Source organism: Pseudophryne corroboree, chromosome 3, assembly GCF_028390025.1.
Source record: "Pseudophryne corroboree isolate aPseCor3 chromosome 3, aPseCor3.hap2, whole genome shotgun sequence".
NCBI classification, from domain to species: domain Eukaryota; kingdom Metazoa; phylum Chordata; class Amphibia; order Anura; family Myobatrachidae; genus Pseudophryne; species Pseudophryne corroboree.
The window spans coordinates 669092037-669114982 of NC_086446.1; positions in this window are offsets into that span (position 1 = coordinate 669092037).

The window sequence follows — 22946 nt, forward strand, 5'->3', positions numbered from 1 at the left end:
CAGGATAGCTGGATAGCTGGAAACTGGGTTTGAGCCAGCAGTACAGGATAGATGGTTAGCTGGAAGCTGAGATTGAACCAGCAGTTCAGGATAGCTTGAAGCTGGGATTGAACCAGCAGCACAGGATAGCTGGATAGGGTACTCAGTGTTGTAGGCTTGCAGATATACTGGAGATTGTATTGACGAGTGGTGCAGGTTTACAGGTATACTGGAGATAGGATAACCAGCAGTGCAGGTTTGCAAATATACTGGAGATGAGATAACCAGCAGTGCAGGTTTACAGATATACTGGAGATGAGATAACCAGTGGTGCAGGTTTGCAGATATCCTGGAGATAGAAGTCAGGAAGTGCTATAGTTGTGCACTGTCTCTTTAAGCAGGAGATTCCTGGAGCTCTCTACTGGCTTGAGGACAACAAAGCACTGACAGCTTCCCAGTGCTTGGAGCTGGAATAAATACCCCTTTCACATGTCAGGGAAACACTACCTGGTAGGAGAGTTCTCTGTAGAGTCAGCTGATCAGGAAGTTTCAAGCAGTACTCCAGGCTAGGCTTCAGAGTGGACTGAGGCCTAGCAGGCCAGGAAGGAGCCGAAGCCTACTGTAACTATCCTGAAATGGATTCTACGACTGACAGCGCAGGATGCTGGATGGACCAGCAAATGGCGAACAGTGCTTTGGACTGCACCACAGGTAGGTAAAAGTGTGACTGGGAAGCGCTGTAAACCTCCGTTTTGTAACTACTGGACTGGTACAGAGGTTCCTGCAGCAGAACCGGGCTGATAACATTGGGAGCTGTAACACAACCAGGCTGATACCAGTGAAAACTGTATCAGAACTAGGCTGAAACCAGTGGGAGCTGTAATAGAACAGGGCTGATGCCAGTAGAAACTATAGCAGAACTGGGCTGGTACTGGTGGGAGCTGTAGCAAAACCAAGCTGGTACTGGTGGGAGATGTAAACGAAATGAGCTGGAACCAGTGGGAGCTGTAGTAGAACCAGGCTGATATAGTGGAAACTGTAGCAGAACTGGGCTGATACCTGTGGGAGTTGTAACAGAACCAGACTGCTAGTGGGAATGGCTGATACCGGAGGGAGCCTGAGCTAAATGGTGAGACAGCTGTAACAGAACTGGGCTGATACTGGTGGAAACTGTAGTAGAACTGGGTTGGTACCAGTGGGAGCTGTAACAAAACCAGGCTCATACTGGTGGGACCTGTAGCAGAACTGGGCTGGTACTGGTGGGAACTGTAGTGGAACCAGCTGATACTGGAGGGAGCCTGAGCCAAATGGTGGGTAACTCTAGAGATGTGCGGCAGGCACTTTTTGTATTTTGTGTTTTGGTTTTGGATCTGGATCCTTGTTCGTGTTTTGGATCTGCATTGGTTTTGCCAAAACTACCCTTTTGAGTTTTGGTTTTGGATCTAGATGATTTTTGAAAAAAAAAACCCCCACAAAAACAGCTAAAATAACAGAATTTGGGGGTAATTTTGATCCTACAGTATTATTAACCTCAATAACATTAATTTCCAACCATTTCCAGACTATTCTGAACACCTCACAAAATTGTTTTTAGGCCGAAAGGTTGCACCGAGGTAGCTGGATGACTAAGCTTAGCAACCCAAGTGGACGGCACAAACACCTGGCCCATCTAGGAGTGGCACTGCAGTGTCAGGCAGGATGGCACTTATAAAACTAGGCCGCAAAGATCGTATAATGCAAAGAAAAAAATGAGGTGCACTGAGGTCGCTGGGTGACTAAGCTAAGCGACACAAGTGTGCGGCACAAACACCTGGCCCATCTAGGAGTGGCATTGCAGTGACAGACAGGATGGCAGTTTTAAAAACTGGGCCCCAAAGAGCACATCATACAAAGAAAAAAAAGAGGTGCACCAAGTCACTGGGTGACTAATCTAAGTGACACAAGTGTGCGGCACAAAACACCTGGCACATCTAGGTGTGGCACTGTAGTGTCAGACAGAATGGCACTTTTAAAAACTAGGCCCCAACAGCACATGATGCAAAGAAAAAAATAAGAGGTGCAAGATGGATCCCACCCACCTTTATGTTGTATAAACAGGACATGCACACTTTAAAAAACCAATCATTTCAGCGACAGGGTATACAACACACCTGTGGCTGAAATTATTGGTTTGTTTGGGCCCCCACAAAAAAGAAGCAATTAATCCCCCCACCAAAAAATAAGCAATTCATCTCTCCTTGCACAAACTGGCTCTACAGAGGCAAGATGTCATCCTCATCCTCCAATTCCTCACCCATTTCAGCGTGTACATCATCATCATCCTTACAGATTATTAATTTATCCCTACTGGAATCCACCATCACAGGTCCCTGTGTACTTTCTGGAGGCAATTGCTGGTAAAGGTCTTCCTGGAGGAATTTATCATTCATTTTGATGAACATCATCTTCTCCACATTTTCTGGATACTTCCTTCTATGCTGATCGCTAACAAGGTGACCGGCTGCACTAAACACTCATTCAGAGTACACCCTGGAGTGGGGGGCAATTTAGGTAAAATAAAGCCAGTTTGTACAAGGGCCTCCACTTTACCTCTTTTCCTGCCAGTATACATACGGACTGTCTGACATGCCTACTTGGATGCTGTCACCCATATAATCCTCCACCATTCTTTCAATGGTGACAACATCATATGCAGTGACAGGAGACATGTCAGAAATTGTTGGCAGCTCCTTAAGTAGGGACCAGATGTCGGCACTTGCTTCTAACTGCCCTGCATCACCGCCAGTGGGTGGGCTAGGAAATGTTATCCCTTTCCTCGCAACCCCAGCTGTGGGGGGAAAATGAAGGAGGAGCTGTTGAAGGGTCACGTTCCACTTGAGTTGACAATTGTCTCACCAGCAGGTCTTTGAACCTCTGCAGACTTGTGTCTGCCGGAAAAAGAGAGATACAACGTAGGCTTTAAACGTAGGATTGAGCACGGTGGCCAAAATGTAGTGCTCTGAATTCAACAGACTGTTCACCCTTGAATCCTGGCAAAGCGAATGAAGTGCTCCATCCACAAGTCCCACTTACTTAGCGGAATCGCTCCATCTTAGCTCCTCCCTCAATTTCTCCAGCTGCTTCTGCAAAAGTCTGATGACGAGAATCACCTGACTCAAGCTGGCAGTGTCTGAACTGGCAAGTTCGAATGGTTGGAGAACCTTGCACAACACAGAAATCATTCTCCACTTGTTAGGATCTCCTGCTCTGTGCTGCCACGTCGCCATGGCAACCGGGAGGCAAGTGTTAGCGAAGTAACCTGAGCTCAGCTGATACTCCGGTCCGGGTTTTTACTGTGTAGTGGTTACAGGCTCTATGCACGGCAGGGAATCCGGCGCTGGTTTTGTGCTCACAGTCTGTGAGGTCTGAGTGGGGCGTGGACAGCACCTGCTATATAAACCATCCTCTCAGGCTAGGCAAATGCTGCTGAATCTTTGTTTGTTAGTCAGTTCCAGAGAGTTAGCTAGTACTGTGTGACTTTGTATTTACTTGTTGCTTACTGCGAATAGGCCTTGGGATTCGGTACTTCATTCTGCCAATCCGGACCTAGCAGTAAGACTGGAGTCAGTTGTTTGACCTGCTGGGGTTCTTTTGCTATTCTGTGAACCCAGCAGGTTTGCGGCTGTACTCTCAGACCTGCTTGCTTAATCCTCCCTCACTGTGCAGGGCGTCCAGGTGTCAGTTTAGTGGCAGTAAGCTGAACCTGTGCCCTGCAAGTGGGGGTTAGGATTGTGGATACTCTCCTTGTGTCTATATTTCTATCTCTGACCAAGGAGTTTATTCCCACACCCGTTGGTAACCCTTTGGGGTTTTTTCTGTTGCTCTTAGCAACATCATTTCAGGTGCTCCACATGTTAAATCACTACACCTCGCTTCATTGTCCGCTCTATTCCATCTGAGCATTCCTGACACTAGGGAGACACCCAATTCCTGAGCCTTTGGGCTTCTCCGTTCACTTTGTGTTTATTAGTTATTCCATCACCTCCTGTGTATGTTATGTTATACTGTCTGTGAGTTCATTTGCTTCGCTTCCCTCTCTGTTCATACACCGGTATACTCCTGTTAGCACTGGTGTGCGTAACATATTCAGCAGCCCTACTCCTGTTGAAATTTTGTGGGAATATGGAGCATACCCCTCAAAATACTTTGCAACAGGTGGTCGATCAGGTGCAGGTCCTGACTCGACAATTTAATGAGATGTCCATTAAAATGAACACCCCGCAGGCCGCTAGCGGAGCTCCCGCAGCAGCAGCGGCAAGTTCAGGGGTTAAGGAGCCGAAAGTAAATCCCCCGGATCGTTTTTCTGGAAATCGCACGCAGTTCTTTTGTTTCAAGGAGAGCTGTAAACTATATTTCAGGCTTAGGCCCCAGTCTTCTGGGTCGGAGATTCAGCGGGTTGTCATGGTGATTTCCTTGCTACAAGGAGACCCACAGGTCTGGGCATATGGGTTACAGCCTGACTGTCCGTCGCTTAAAAGTGTTGATGCTTTTTTTTACGGCACTGGGCATTTTGTATGATGACCCTGACAAGATGGCTTCAGCCGAGGCTCAGATTACGGTTCTTAAGCAAGGGCGACGGCCAGCTGAGGTTTATAGTACAGAGTTTCGGAGGTTGGCTTATGATACCCAGTGGAATGACCCAGCCCAGAGAAACCAGTACCAAAGGGGCCTTTCTGACCAGATAAAGGACCAACTGGTACAATATCCCTCGCCTGATAGCTTAGATCAGCTCATGCAGTTATCCATCCGGGTGGATAGACGGCTGAGAGAGCGTAGGCTTGAAAGGGAGACCGCAGTTTCCTTTTTTCCCAAGGGAACCTCAGACTCTGAGGAATATTCCGAGGAGCCTATGCAGATTGGGGCTACCCGCCTCTCCTCGCGTGAGAAGACGGGAGGAGACAGCAGGGTTTGTGTTTGTACTGTGGAAATTAAGGTCATGTTGTAGTATCATGCCCAGAAAAACCGGAAAACTTCAGGACCTGAGGGTGATGGGAAATATCCTGTCAGGCCAGAAGTCAGAATTTCCCAAAAAGACTTTTCTCAATCCGGTGACTTTGGAGATCCTCGGTCAAACTGTCAAGACTGAGGCCTTTGTTGACAGTGGGGCCGATGGGGTTTTCATGGACCGTCAATTTGCCCTGGAACACTCTGTTCCCTCAGTACCTTTGGCATCAGAGATTGAGATCTGTGGGTTAAACAGGGAACCATTGTCCCAGGGTAAAATTACCTCCTGCACCAGCCAAATTCCTTTGTTTATTGGAGCCACACACTCTGAAAAATTGTCTTTTTATGTGACTGTCTGTTCTTTTGCCCCATTGGTTTTGGGGTTACCCTGGTTAAGGGCCCATAACCCTCAATTTGACTGGGTCTCTGGGGAGATTCTTAGTTGGGGTAGTGATTGTTTCAGGAGTTGCTTGAGCCTTCCAGTCAGGCTCACGCAGCTAAGTTTGCCAGGATTGCCAGGATGTTATGCAGATTTTGCGGATGTGTTCTCCAAAAAAGTTGCGGAGGTACTACCTCCCCATCGCCCCTATGACTGTGCCATTGATTTGTTGCCTGATGCTAAGCTTCCCAAGAGCAGGTTGTACTCCCTGTCACGTCCTGAGACTCAGGCTATGGCAGAGTACATTCAGGAGAACTTGGCTAAGGGATTTATCAGACCCTCACAGTCCCCAGTTGGGTCGGGGTTCTTCTTCGTGGGTAAAAAGGACGGTTCGTTGCGACCCTGCATCGACTTCAGGGAATTGAACCGTATCACGATTAAAAACTCATACCCACTGCCTCTCATTTCGGTCTTGTTTGACCAGCTTCGTACTGCCACCATTTTTTCTAAGATTGACCTACACGGTGCTTACAATCTAATCCGAATAAGAGAGGGGGATGAATGGAAGACTGCCTTTAATACCCACTCAGGGCATTATGAATATTTGGTGATGCCTTTTGGGCTCTCTAATGCCCCGGCAGTCTTCCAGGAATTCATGAATGATGTGCTCAGGGAATATTTGGATAGATTCTTAGTTGTTTATCTAGATGACATCCTAATCTTCTCTCATTCCCTGGAGGAACATCGGAAGCATATACGCTTAGTCCTCCAGAAACTCAGAGACCACCAGCTTGGGGCGAAGCTGGAGAAGTGCGAGTTTGAAGTCCAGCAAATCGCATTTCTAGGGTATATTATTTCCTCAGAAGGTTTCCAAATGGAGGGTTCTAAGGTACAGGCAGTCCTGGATTGGGTGCAGCCCACTAGTTTGAAGGCGCTTCAGCGTTTTCTGGGCTTTGCAAATTTTTATAGACGGTTTATCGCTGGATTTTCGTCTATAGTGGCCCCCTTGGTGGCACTCACTAAGAAAGGGGCAGATGTTGCTCACTGGTCTTGTGAGGCCAAAGCGGCCTTTGCCCATCTCAAAAGGGCATTTGTCTCGGCCAAGGTGCTGCGACACCCAGATCCTGAGCGTCCTTTTGTGGTAGAAGTGGATGCCTCTGAGATAGGTATTGGGGCAGTGCTCTCTCAGATGGGGGTGTCTGATAATCGTCTTCATCCCTGTGCTTACTTTTCCCGTAAATTTTCGTCTGCCGAGATGAATTATGATGTGGGTAACCGGGAATTGTTGGCTATAAAGGATGCACTCGGGGAGTGGAGACACTGGCTTGAGGGGGCTAAGTTTGTGGTCTCAATTCTCACCGACCATAAGAATCTGGCATATTTAGAGTCAGCGAAGCTGCTCAATGCCAGGCAGGCATGATGGGCTTTGTATTTTGCTTGCTTTAATTTTTTGATAACATATCGCCCTGGGTCAAAAAACATCAAGGCTGATGCGCTCTCGCGGAGTTTTGCTCCAGTTCAAGAGACCACCGAGGAGCCATTGCCCATTGTGTCCCCATCATGTATTAAAGTGGGCATTACCCAGGACCTCTTGTCATTAGTCCTTAGAGCACAGGAGCAGGCTCCTCCAGACCTTCCGGTAGGTCTCTTGTTTGTGCCTCCTAGGTTAAGACAGCGAGTGTTCCTGGAATTCCATGCCAAGAGGTCGGCAGGGCATCCGGGTATTGCCAGAACTCGGGAGATGCTGTCTAGGGCGGTGTGGTGGCCCTTGGTGGCTAGGGATGTGGATCAGTGGGTTTGGGCATGTGACGTTTGTGCCCGAAATAAAACTCCTAGAGGGGTTCCTGTCGGCCCATTACATCCACTCTCTATTCCGTCTAAGCCATGGACCCACATTTCCATGGATTTTGTGGTGGACTTGCCCAAATCCTTGGGGATGACAGCCATTTGGGTTGTCGTTGACAGGTTTTCGAAGATGGCGCATTTCGTTCCACTGGTTGGGTTGCCATCGGCCAGACGCCTGTCTGAGTTATTTATGCAGCATGTTGTGCGCCTCCACGGGTTGCCACTTGAAGTGGTCTCTGACCGTGTATCCCAGTTTGTGGCCAAATTCTGGAGGGCATTTTGTTCTGATCTCCAGATTTCTGTGAGCTTGTCGTCAGGCTACCATCCACAGTCTAATGGGCAGACTGAGAGGGTGAACCAGTCCTTGGAGCAGTTCCTCAGGTGTTATGTCTCCAAGTGTTATACTGACTGGGTTGCTCATCTGTCCATGGCGGAGTTTGCCTATAACAACGCGGCTCACTCTGCTACAGGGATCTCTCCCTTCCTTTGTGTGTATGGGCATCATCCTAAGGCCAATTCTTTTGACCCCCTGGATTCCACGCCTGGTGGTTCCTCTGTTGTTTTGGTCCTTAGGGGTATTTGGAGGAAAGTGAAGAAAGCCCTTGTGTCTGTGTCATTAGTGACCAAAAGGGTTTTTGATAAGCGGAGAAGACCCTGTAGCTTCAAATTAGGAGACTTCGTCTGGTTGTCCACCAAGAATTTGAAGTTGAGACAGCCATCTCATAAGTTAGGCCCCCGGTTCATCGGCCCTTATAAGATCACCAGGGTTATCAATCCGGTGGCATTTCAGTTAGATCTGCCCCGTTCATTGGGTATCAATAAAACATTTCATTGTTCCCTTTTAAAACTGGCGGTTAGTAATCCTTCTTCCAGTGGAAGACCTTCTCCTCTTCTGATACGGGGTCAGAGGGAGTTTGTGGTTGAAAGGGTTCTTGACTCCAAGATGGTTCGGGGTCGGCTGTCATTTTTGGTGCACTGGAAGGGGTATGGCCCGGAGGAGCGGTCGTGGGTGCGCAGTTGTGATCTTCATGCCCCCAGACTGATACGCTCTTTCTTCTCGCAGTTCCCCGATAAACCCGGTGGTAGGGGTTCTTTGACCCCTCGTCAGAGGGGGGGTACTGTTAGGATCTCCTGTTCTGTGCTGCCACGTCGCCATGGCAACCGGGAGGCAAGTGTTAGCGAAGTAACCTGAGCGCAGCTGATACTCCGGTCCGTGTTTTTACTGTGTAGTGGTTACAGGCTCTGTGCACGGCAGGGAATCCGGCGCTGGTTTTGTGCTCACAGTCTGTGAGGTCTGAGTGGGGCGTGGACAGCACCTGCTATATAAACCATCCTCTCAGGCTAGGCAAATGCTGCTGAATCTTTGTTTGTTAGTCAGTTCCAGAGAGTTAGCTAGTACTGTGTGACTTTGTATTTACTTGTTGCTTACTGCGAATAGGCCTTGGGATTCGGTACTTCATTCTGCCAATCCGGACCTAGCAGTAAGACTGGAGTCAGTTGTTTGACCTGCTGGGGTTCTTTTGCTATTCTGTGAACCCAGCAGGTTTGTGGCTGTACTCTCAGACCTGCTTGCTTAATCCTCCCTCACTGTGCAGGGCGTCCAGGTGTAAATTTAGTGGCAGTAAACTGAACCTGTGCCCTGCAAGTGGGGGTTAAGATTGTGGATACTCTCCTTGTGTCTATATTTCTATCTCTGACCAAGGAGTTTATTCCCACACCCGTTGGTAACCCTTTGGGGTTTTTTCTGTTGCTCTTAGCAACATCATTTCAGGTGCTCCACATGTTAAATCACTACACCTCGCTTCATTGTCCGCTCTATTCCATCTGAGCTTTCCTGACACTAGGGAGACACCCAATTCCTGAGCCTTTGGGCTTCTCCGTTCACTTTGTGTTTATTAGTTATTCCATCACCTCCTGTGTATGTTATGTTATACTGTCTGTGAGTTCGTTTGCTTCGCTTCCCTCTCTGTTCATACACCGGTATACTCCTGTTAGCTCTGGTGTGCGTAACACCACTGCTCTTGAGTCAGGTGCATTCCCCCTCCTTTGCCTATATTGTAGGTGGATGTATAGGCTTAAATGGCCTTTTCCTGCTCCTCCATCCTCTGAAGCATACAGAGTGTTGAATTCCACCTTGTTACCAACTCTTGCTTCAGGTGATGGCAGGGCAGCTTCAGGAGTGTTTGATGGCGCTCCAGTCTTCAACACGCGGTGGCTGAATGCCGAAAGTCGCACGCAATTTTTTGGGCCACCGACATCATCTCCTGCATGGCCCTGTCATTTTTCAAAATATTCTGCCCACCAAATTAATTGTATGTGCAAAACATGGGATGTGCTGGAATTTGCCCAGATGTAATGCACGCACAACATTGGTGGCGTTGTCCGATATCACAAATCCCCAGGAGAGTCTAAGTGGGGTAAGCCATTTTGCGATGAATTACCTTAGTTTCCATAATAAGTTGTCAGCGGTGTGTTTCTTATGGAAACTGGTGATACACAGCTTAGTCTGCCTAGGAACAAGTTGGTGTTTGTGAGAAGCTGCTACTGGTGCCGCTGCTGTTGTTGCTGCGGGAAGCAATACATCTACCCAGTGGGATGTCACAGTCATGTAGACCTTAATTTGCCCTGCTCCACTTGGCCACATGTCTGTTGTTAAGTGGATACTGGATACAACTGCATTTTTCAGGACACTGAGGACACTTTCCTTAATGTCCCTGTACAGTCCAGCAATCGCTTTCCTAGTAAAGTGGAATCTAGATGTTATTTGGTACTGGGGACACACTACCTCCATCAATTGTCTAAATCCCACTGCACAAATGGCAGATACCGGATGCACGTCTAACACCAACATAGATGTCAAGGACTCAGTTAACCGCTTTGCAACAGCATGACTGCTGTCATATTTCATCTTCCTCGCAAAAGACTGTTGGACAGTCAATTGCTTAGTTGAAGTAGTACAAGTGGTCTTAAGACTTCCCCTCTGGAATGACAATTGACTCCTAGCAGAAACAACAGCAGCAGCAGTAGTAGGCGGTACGCCTCTCCTAACCGAGATTCCTCCGGAGGATCCTTGAGTGGTACACTCAAGGATCCTCCGGAGGAATCTCGGTTAGGAGAGGACTCGTCAGTCATGCCAGTGACATGGCCTGCAGGACTACTGACCTTCCTGACTAAGGAGGAAATTGACATTGAGGGAGTTGGTGGTGTGGCTTGCAGGAGCTTGGGTACAAGAGGAAGAATGGATTAAGGTGTCAGTGGACTGTTTACGATATTGCCAAAAGTTTCAGAACTTGACAATGACTTCTGATAAATGCGCTGCATGTGACGTATAAGGGAGGATGTTCCTAGGTGGTTAACGTCCTTACCCCTACTTATTACAGATTGACAAAGGCAACTCACGGCTTGATACCTGTTGTCTGGATTTGTGGAGAATTAATTATTTTTTGGTATTTTGCCCAGGCACGACAATGGGCTTATTCATCCCTCTGTCTTCCCCGGTGCCTGATTTAAACAAACCACATCACCATCAGAATCCTACTCATCAACTTCCTCCTTAGCGCCAGCAACACCCATATCCTTATCCTGGTGTACTTCAACAGCGACATCTTAAATTTGAATATCACAAACTGGACTGTGGGTGCGCCTTCCAGCCCTTGCAGAGGGCGTGCAAATGGTTGAAGGAGCCACCTCTTCCCATCCAGTGTTGGGAAGGTCAGGCATCGCAACCGCCGACACACTTGGACTCTCCTTGGGGATTTGTGAAACCATCTTAGAACGCACAGTTCTTTGCTTTGCTTTTTCCAGCTTAACTGTTATAATTTTTTCTAGTGGGAGGATGAGGACTTCCATTGTCATGTAAACCACTAGTCTTGAACATAGGCCAGGGCCTTAGCCATATCTTGCCACTACGTGTCGTAAATGGCATATTGGCAAGTTTACATTTCTTTTCAAACCATTTAAATTAATTTTTGGGGGTCTTTTTACTGAACTTCGGCTTTTTGGATTTTACATGCCCTCTACTATGACATTGGGCATCGGCCTTGGCAGACGACGTTGATGGCATTACATCGTCTATGTCATGACTAGTGGCAGCAGCTTCAGCACTAGGAGGAAGTGGTTCTTGGTCTTTCCCTATTTTATCCTCCAAATTTTTGTTCTCCATTATTTTTCTGGAGTTATATAACACAATATGTGGCACAGGAGAGCGAACCTCTACACGACACAGGGCAAACCCAGTAAAAAATATCTGGCTTAAATATTAATAACCCATTTAATTGAAGTAAATAATGTACAGCACAGGATAGCACCACTGGACTTATACAGCAGTATCACTTGACTTATACAGCAGTATCACTGGACATATATGGCAGTACCACTTGACTGGATTTATACAGCAGTACCACTGGATTTATATGGCAGTACCACTGGACATATACGGCAGTATCACTGGACTTATATGGCAGTAACACTGAACTTATAAGGCAGTACCACTGGACTGTATTTATATGGCAGTACCACTGGACATATACAGCAGTATCACTGGACTTATACGGCAGTACCACTGGACTGGATTTATACTGCAGTACCACTGGATTTATATGGCAATATTACTGGACTTATACAGCAGTACCACTGGACTTATATGGCATTACCACTGGACTTATATGGCATTACCACTGGACTTATACAGCAGTATCACTGGACTTATACGGCAGTACCACTGGATCCAGCATTTTTGATCCAGCATTTCCAGCCTGCCTGCAGACTTTGGGACTTTTGGATTTACCTGAGGAAATTGCATAGACAATCTTGTCTGCATAGAAATACTGTGAGTCATTTTGTTCACTACAGCAGTTTGGGGACTTCACCATCCACTTGATTTAACCTACTGGTGCTTACCTAACTTTATCAAGAAGAATCAGAAAGGATACTTTTCCATACTGGGGGATGAGTAAACCACCCTCCAGGTGATTCTACCACATAAAACAGTATATATGTTATATGTTATATGTTCGCAATGTTTAGTGTTATTGTATGTATACCGGTATTAGGCCTTTAGCCATATAGTTGTTAATATATTTTATCAAATTTTGGTTCTATAAAACTTTTCACCTATACATATTATAAATATTTTATTGACCTTCATATATATATACATTTTATTACATACACTATCACCTCATATTTTTATCAAGAGAATAAGTGCAGTGTGATGCAAATCCCATCTTTTTATTTGTGCACTAAGACGGAGTGTGTTCCCCTCCTACTGTCACTAACTGCTGCTAGTTCTCTTTGCTAGTGATTAAGTGCAGCCCTCAAACCACCCCCTTTTTATATGGCAGTACCACTGGACTGGATTTATACGGCAGTACCTCTTTATTTATATGACATTACCACTGGACATATAAGGCAGTATCACTGAATTTATATGGCAGTACCTCTGGACTTATACTGCAGTAACACTGGACTGGACTTACACTGCAGTACCACTGGATTTATACGTCAGAACTACTGGAATTATAAGGCAGTACCACTGGACTTATACGATAGTACCACTGGACTTATACAGAAGTATGACTGGACTTATATGGCAGTACCGCTGGACTGGATTTATACGGCAGTACCACTGGATTTATACAGCTGTACTACTGGACTTATATGGCAGCATCACTGGACTTATACGGCAGTACCACTGGACTGCACTTATATAGCAGTACCACTGGATTTATACGTCAGAACTACTGGAATTATAAGGCAGTACCACTGGACTTATACGATAGTACCACTGGACTTATACAGAAGTATGACTGGACTTATATGGCAGTACCGCTGGACTGGATTTATACAGCAGCACCTCTGGATTTATATGACATAACCACTGAACATATAAGGTAGTATGACTGAATTTATATGGCAGTACCACTGTAGTTATACGGCAGTACCAATGGACTTTTAAGGCAGCATCACTGGACTTATATGGCAGTACCACTGAACTGGATTTATATGGCAGTACCACTGGATTTATACGATAGTACCACTGGACTTATACAGAAGTATCACTGGACTTATATGGCAGTACCGCTGGACTGGATTTATACGGCAGTACCACTGGATTTATACAGCAGTACTACTGAACTTATATGGCAGCATCACTGGACTTATACGGCAGTACCACTGGACTGGATTTATATAGCAGTACCACAGGATATATACAGTAGTACCACTGGACTTATACAGTAGTATCACTTGACTTATATGGCAGTACCACTGACTTATATGGCAGTACCACTGGACTGGATTTATACAGCAGCACCTCTGGATTTATATGACATTACCACTGAACATATAAGGCAGTATGACTGAATTTATATGGCAGTACCACTGGACTTATACGGCAGTACCAATGGACTGGATTTATACTGTAGTACCACTGGATAATACGGCAGAACTACTGGACTTATAAGGCAGTACCACTGGACTTATATGGCAGTATCACTGGACTTATACGGCAGTACCACTGGACTGGATTTATACTACAGTACCACTGGATTTATATGGCAGTATTACTGGACTTATACAGCAGTACCACTGGACTTATATGGCATTACCACTGGACTTAAATGGCATTACCACTGGACTTATACAGCAGTATCACTGGACTTATACGGCAGTATCACTGAATTTTTACAGCAGTATCACTGGACTTATAGTGCAGTATCACTATACTTATACGGCAGTACCACTGGACTGGATTAATACGGAAGTACCTCTGGATTTATACGGCAGTACCACTAAACATATACGGAAGTATCACTGGACTTATATGGCAGTAACACTGGACTTATATGGCTGTACCAGTGGACTGGATTTATATGGCAGTATCACTGGACATATACAGCAGTATCACTGGACTCATATGGCAGCACCATTTGACTTATACGGCAGTACCACTGGATCCAGCATTTTTGATCCAGCATTTCCAGTCTGCCGGCAGACTTTTGGGACTTTTGGATTTACCTGAGGAAATTGCATAGACAATCTTGTCTGCATAGAAATACTGTGAGTCATTTTGTTCACTACAGCAGTTTGGGGACTTCACCATCCAATTGATTTAACCTACTGGTGCTTACCTAACTTTATCAAGAAGAATCAGAGAGGATACTTTTCCATACTGGGGGATGAGTAAACCACCCTCCAGGTGATTCTACCACATAAAACAGTATATATGTTATATGTTATATGTTCGTAATGTTTAGTGTTATTGTATGGATACCGGTATTAGGCCTTTAGCCATATAGTTGTTAATATATTTTATCAAATTTTGGTACTATAAAACTGTTCAACTATACATATTATAAGTATTTTATTGACCTTCATTGTGATATATATATATGTATATATATATATATATATATTTAAATTTTATAACATACACTATTACCTCATATTTTTAGCAAGAGAATAAGCGCAGTGTGACGCAATTCCCATCTTTTCATTTGTTCACTAAGAGGGAGTGTGTTCCCCTCCTACTGTCACTAACTGCTGCTAGTTCTCTTTGCTAGTGATTAAGTGCAGCCCTCAAACCACCCCCTTTTATATGGCAGTACCACTGGACTGGATTTATACTGCAGTACCTCTTTATTTATATGACATTACCACTGGACATATAAGGCAGTATCACTGAATTTATATGGCATTACCACTGGACTTATACTGCAGTAACACTGGACTGGACTTACACTGCAGTACCACTGGATTTATACGTCAGAACTACTGGAATTATAAGGCAGTACCACTGGATTTATACGATAGTACCACTGGACTTATACAGAAGTATCACTGGACTTATATGGCAGTACCGCTGGACTGGATTTATACGGCAGTACCACTGGATTTATAAAGCAGTACTACTGGACTTATACGGCAGCATCACTGGACTTATACGGCAGTACCACTGGACTGTACTTATATAGCAGTACCACTGAATTTATACAGTAGTACCACTGGACTTATACGGTAGTATCACTTGACTTATATGGCAGTACCACTGACTTATATGGCAGTACCACTGGACTGGATTTATACAGCATCACCTCTGGATTTATATGACATTACCACTGAACATATAAGGCAGTATGACTGAATTTATATGGCAGTGCCACTGGACTAATACGGCAGTACCAATGGACTTTTAAGGCAGCATCACTGGACTTAATTGGCAGTACCACTGGACTGGATTTATATGGCAGTACCACTGGATTTATACGATAGTACCACTGGACTTATACAGAAGTATCACTGGACTTATATGGCAGTACCGCTGGACTGGATTTATATGGCAGTACCACTGGACTTATACGGCAGCATCACTGGACTTATACGGCAGTACCACTGGACTGGATTTATATAGCAGTACCACTGGATTTATACAGTAGTACCACTGGACTTATATGGTAGTATCACTTGACTTATATGGCAGTACCACTGACTTATATGGCAGTACCACTGGACTGGATTTATACAGCAGCACCTCTGGATTTATATGACATTACCACTGAACATATAAGGTAGTATGACTGAATTTATATGGCAGTACCACTGTACTTATACGGCAGTACCAATGGACTTTTAAGGCAGCATCACTGGACTTATATGGCAGTACCACTGAACTGGATTTATATGGCAGTACCACTGGATTTATACGATAGTACCACTGGACTTATACAGAAGTATCACTGGACTTATATGGCAGTACCGCTGGACTGGATTTATACGGCAGTACCACTGGATTTATACAGCAGTACTACTGAACTTATATGGCAGCATCACTGGACTTATACGGCAGTACCACTGGACTGGATTTATATAGTAGTACCACTGTATATATACAGTAGTACCACTGGACTTATACAGTAGTATCACTTGACTTATATGGCAGTACCACTGACTTATATGGCAGTACCACTGGACTGGATTTATACAGCAGCACCTCTGGATTTATATGACATTACCACTGAACATATAAGGCAGTATGACTGAATTTATATAGCAGTACCACTGGACTTATACGGCAGTACCAATGGACTGGATTTATACTGTAGTACCACTGGATTTATACATCAGAACTACTGGACTTATAAGGCAGTACCACTGGATTTATATGGCAGTACCACTGGACTGGATTTATATGGCAGTACCACTGGATTTATACAATAGTACCACTGGACTTATACGACAGTACCACTGGACTGGATTTATATGGCAGTACCACTGGATTTATACAATAGTACCACTGTACTTATATGGCAGTACCACTGGACTGGATTTATATGGCAGTACCGCTGGATTTATACAATAGTACCACTGGACTTATACGGCAGTATCACTGGACTTATATGGCAGTACCGCTGGATTGGATTTAAACTGCAGTACCACAGTATTTATATGGCAATACTACTGGACTTATACGGCAGAACCACTGGACTTATACGGCAGAACCACTGGACTTATATGGCAGTACCACTGGACATATATGGCAGTATCACTGCATTTATACAGCAGTAACACTGGACTTATACTGCAGTATCTCTATACTTATACGGCAGTAACATTGGACTAGATTTAAATGGCAGTACCAATGGATTTATACTGCAGTACCACTGGACATATACGGCAGTATTACTGGATTTATATGGCAGTAACACTGGACTTATATGGCAGTACCAGTGGACTGGATTTATATGGCAGTAACACTGGACATATAAAGATGTATCACTGGACTTGTATGGCAGTACCACTGGACTTATACAGCAGTACTACTGGACTGGATTTATACGACAGTACCACTGGATTTATGTGGCAGTACCACTGGACATATAATGCAGTATCACTGAGTTTATATGGCAGTACCACTGAACATATACAGCAGTATCACTGGACTTATATGGCAGTACCACTGGACTTATATGGCAGTACCACTTTCCTGGATTTATACGGTAGTACCACTGGATTTATGCAGAAGTACCACGGGACATATAAGGCAGTATCACTGAGTTTATATGGCAGTACAACTGGACTTATACGGCAGTACCTCTGGACCGAATTTATACGGCAGTGCCACTGGATTTATACCGCAGAACTACTGGACTTATACGGCAGTACCACTGGACTTATATGGCAGTACCACTGGACTTATACGGCAGCATCACTGGACTTATACGACAGTACCACTGGACTGGATTTATATGGCAGTACAACTGGATTTATACAGTAGTACCACTGACTTATATGGCTGTACCACTGGACTGGATTTATATGGCAGTACCTCTGGATTTATATGGCAGTACCACTGGACTTATACGGCAGTACCACTGCCCTGGATTTATACAGCAGTACCACTGGACATATACAGCAGTATCACTAGACTTATATGGCAGTACCACTGGACTTATACGGCAGTAACACTGGACTATATTTATGTGGCAGTACCAGTGGATGTATACGGCAGTAACACTGGACATATACGGCAGTATCACTGGACATACTGTATATGGAATTACCACTGGACATATACTGCAGTATCATTGGACATATACAGAAGTATCACTGCACTTATATGGCAGTACCGCTGGACTGGATTTATACGGCAGTACCACTGGATTTATACAGCAGTACTACTGAACTTATACGGCAGCATCACTGGACTTATACGGCAGTACCACTGGACTGGATTTATATAGTAGTACCACTGTATATATACAGTAGTACCACTGGACTTATACAGTAGTATCACTTGACTTATATGGCAGTACCACTGACTTATATGGCAGTACCACTGGACTGGATTTATACAGCAGCACCTCTGGATTTATATGACATTACCACTGAACATATAAGGCAGTATGACTGAATTTATATAGCAGTACCACTGGACTTATACGGCAGTACCAATGGACTGGATTTATACTGTAGTACCACTGGATTTATACATCAGAACTACTGGACTTATAAGGCAGTACCACTGGATTTATATGGCAGTACCACTGGACTGGATTTATATGGCAGTACCACTGGATTTATACAATAGTACCACTGGACTTATACGGCAGTACCACTGGACTGGATTTATATGGCAGTACCACTGGATTTATACAATAGTACCACTGTACTTATATGGCAGTACCACTGGACTGGATTTATATGGCAGTACCGCTGGATTTATACAATAGTACCACTGGACTTATACGGCAGTATCACTGGACTTATATGGCAGTACCGCTGGATTGGATTTAAACTGCAGTACCACAGTATTTATATGGCAATACTACTGGACTTATACGGCAGAACCACTGGACTTATACGGCAGAACCACTGGACTTATATGGCAGTACCACTGGACATATATGGCAGTATCACTGCATTTATACAGCAGTAACACTGGACTTATACTGCAGTATCTCTATGCTTATACGGCAGTACCATTGGACTAGATTTAAATGGCAGTACCAATAAATTTATACTGCAGTACCACTGGACATATACGGCAGTATTACTGGATTTATATGGCAGTAACACTGGACTTATATGGCAGTACCAGTGGACTGGATTTATATGGCAGTAACACTGGACATATAAAGATGTATCACTGGACTTGTATGGCAGTACCACTGGACTTATACAGCAGTACTACTGGACTGGATTTATACGACAGTACCACTGGATTTATGTGGCAGTACCACTGGACATATAATGCAGTATCACTGAGTTTATATGGCAGTACCACTGAACATATACAGCAGTATCACTGGACTTATATGGCAGTACCACTGGACTTATATGGCAGTACCACTTTCCTGGATTTATACGGTAGTACCACTGGATTTATGCGGAAGTACCACGGGACATATAAGGCAGTATCACTGAGTTTATATGGCAGTACAACTGGACTTATACGGCTGTACCTCTGGACTGAATTTATACGGCAGTGCCACTGGATTTATACCGCAGAACTACTGGACTTATACGGCAGTACCACTGGACTTATATGGCAGTACCACTGGACTTATACGGCAGCATCACTGGACTTATACGACAGTACCACTGGACTGGATTTATATGGCAGTACAACTGGATTTATACAGTAGTACCACTGACTTATATGGCTGTACCACTGGACTGGATTTATATGGCAGTACCTCTGGATTTATATGGCAGTACCACTGGACTTATACGGCAGTACCACTGCCCTGGATTTATACAGCAGTACCACTGGACATATACAGCAGTATCACTAGACTTATATGGCAGTACCACTGGACTTATACGGCAGTAACACTGGACTATATTTATGTGGCAGTACCAGTGGATGTATACGGCAGTAACACTGGACATATACGGCAGTATCACTGGACATACTGTATATGGAATTACCACTGGACATATACTGCAGTATCATTGGACATATACAGAAGTACCACTGGACTTAAACGGCAGTATCAATAGACATATACGGCAGTATCACTGGACATATATGGCAGTACCACTGGACATATACGGCAGTATCACTGGACATATACGACAGTATCACTGGACATATATGGCAGTACCACTGGACGTATACGGCAGTATCACTGGACATAAACGGCAGTATCACTGGACTTATACGGCAGTGTTACTGGACTTACACAGCAGTATCACTGGACTAATATGGCAGTATCACTGGACATATACGGCAGTATCACTGGACATATATGGCAGTATCACTGGACATATATGGCAGTATCACTGGACATATATGGCAGTATCACTGGACATATACGGCAGTACCACTGGACTTAAACAGCAGCACAGTGACACCACTACTGGACTGATGCAGGACAACACAGCACCACTGCAATGGACTGGATTTATACAGCAGCACTGGACATATGGCAGCAGAGGACACCACCACTGTGACTAGACTGATGCAGCACAAGACACCACCACTAGACTGATGCAGCACAAGACAGCATTGGAATGACACACATAAGACAGAGCAGGTCACCACACCACTTTCCTGCACAGACAAACAATGAGGAGAGAGACATGTCCTCTCGCTACACCCTCTGGGACTGGAGTGAGAATGGCAGTGATGCATTCCTTATATGGAATCCAAAACCCGTGAGAATCAGACAGCACGATGATGACTTTTTGCCTCATTCTGGTTTCCGAATCTGGTGGGAAAAACCTGTGCCGGGCTTGGAACCGGGCTCAGGACGTGAAGTTCGGGGGGGTTCGATTCTCTGAGAACCTAGCCCGCTCATCTCTAGGTACCGCTGAACAAAATTGTGCAGGATTCCTAAAATTATAATATGGCTACAACAAAGTTGTTCAGTCATCTGAATGCTACAGCCGGATTAACTTTGTACCCCCTGTTGAGCTGTGATTGGCTGAACAGCAGCTGACCGGTCGAAGCTCCGTGTGTGGCTGAGTTCTGATCAGTGACTCCATTGAAGATGGTGATGCCCAGAGAACAGAACGGTGGGAGCTGGGCATCCAACTGGCAGTGGATAGACCTGGAAGACTTCACTTGAAGTTCCTTGCCATGCGGCAGTCAGAAGACCCACAGACTGGTAAGCATGCAGGGTGTGGACGCTGTGTTTTGACTTTGGATTTGGAAGAAAACTTCACAGCATGTAAACATTTCATCCCAGAAAACATACTATGGGTTTGGGGATGAACATTCCTCACGGTGGAATGCACTTAGCAGAAATGTGACCAACGGAGCCTGTTTTGGGACTTCCTCTGGATGGATTTGGTAGAAAACTTCACTAAGTGGTAACATTGGATCTCAGAAGACATACTTAGGGGTTGGGTTCCCAGTCGGACCTCCTGTTGGCATACTCTGGGCAGAAATTTGACATAGGGAGCCTGTCTTGGACTTTCCACTGTATGAATTTGGAAGAAACCTTTAATAAACTGTAATAACTGACAGAAATGACCATAATTTAATGACCTGAATAACTGACTGAAATAACCATAATTTAATTAACTAAAATAACTGACAGAAATGGAGGGGGAAGACGAAAAATGTTGTGTATCTATATATATTGTCTAGCTCATAGGAATATACTATTAGAGTACAGGAAATCGAATTTTTAGAACATATTTTATTTTGATCACCTTGGAATTTACTAAAATGAAAATATATATATATATATATATATATATATATATATACTCGAACGGAATAGGCGGCACTCGGAGACTAAGAATCAGTGTAACAAGTGTAGTGACTTTATTGTCAGCATCAAATCTACGTTTCGGGGTCGCAGCCCCGTCGTCAGGATAAATGACAATACAAACAAATTGTGTTTAAATACCTTAGTGCAGAGTGTCACCTCCCGCCAGTCCAGACGCCGCTGCCCGGTTTCCGGCCGCATCTTCCCGGTCCTTCTGGGTATGAAGCTGCGCCGGTCCGCCCAGCTCACGCGCTGTTACTGTGGATAGGGTTACCATAGTTACATATCAACAATCAGTGTTCAAGAAGAGGAAGCGCATCTTCCAAGTCACAGTGAAATATACAACATAGCTTTCTGTAACCTAATCATGTAAAGTGCATCGTGCAAAAAAAACATATATATTAAAAACTACATCATACAATAAAACCGTGCTCAACTTTAGTAGGTGCTGGTTACAGAATGTTATGCATTAAGATCGTGTTAAAAAACGTCAGGGACAATCAAGAAAATAAAAGGAATAAATGGACAAAACGTGTAGCCACTTCATTCATAATAGATCGCAAGCTGTGTATTAACGATGTTAGTGTCAGTGACCTCATAGGTGGACTTCAATTGTTATCTAGTTGCTTAAATTTAATTTTCATTGTTAATTTAATGGATACTTGCAAGATAATAACTATCAGTAATTGCAACTAGGTATTAAGCATAGAGCGTATATGCTGCTATGTTTTACATCAAAGTTAACTCATGCTTTCGCTCTATTGATAACCATAATTTCATAATACATCCAAACACATCTTATGAGAAACAACTCATAAGAAACACCGAAGGTATAGAGACTCATTGAGCCCCTTCGGGTGGATAGTATTTAGTTTATAGATCCATCTGGATTCTAATTGTAGTAATCTCTTGGATCTATCTCCTCCTCGCAGGGACTTAGGGGCATGGTCAATAATCTTATATCTAAGAGTGGCCTTTAGCAAAATGCCTAGCTACTGGTTGTTCGCTATCGCCTTTTTTGATAGCTATATATATATCAGTTTCTGTCTCCACAATGTTAAGACCTGCTTTAATATTATTGTTTTATATGTTATATAAATAAATCATCATTATTATATTTCATATCGTCTAAAAATATTTAAACAAACACCAGCATACCTTCAGCGCTGATTACTTTTTATAATTAGATGTGAAAAAATGCTGCAAAGTAAGAATACTTTCAGAAATAGAAGTGTTAATAGTTAATTTTAATTAATGAACAAAATACAAAGTAAATAAACAGAGAAAGAGAAATGTACATCAAATCACTATTTGGTGTGAACACCCCTTGCCTTCAAAACAGAATCAATTCTTCTAGGTACATTTGCACACAGTTTTTGAAGGAACTTGGCAGGGAGGTTGTTCCAAACATCTTGGAGAACTAACACCAGATCTTATGTGGATGTAGGCTTGCTCAAATCCTTCTGTCTCTTCATGTAATCCCAGATTGGTATCCAGGGGCCTGCAGCAGTGTTTTTACTTTTCTGCGTAGGGTTTTGGCT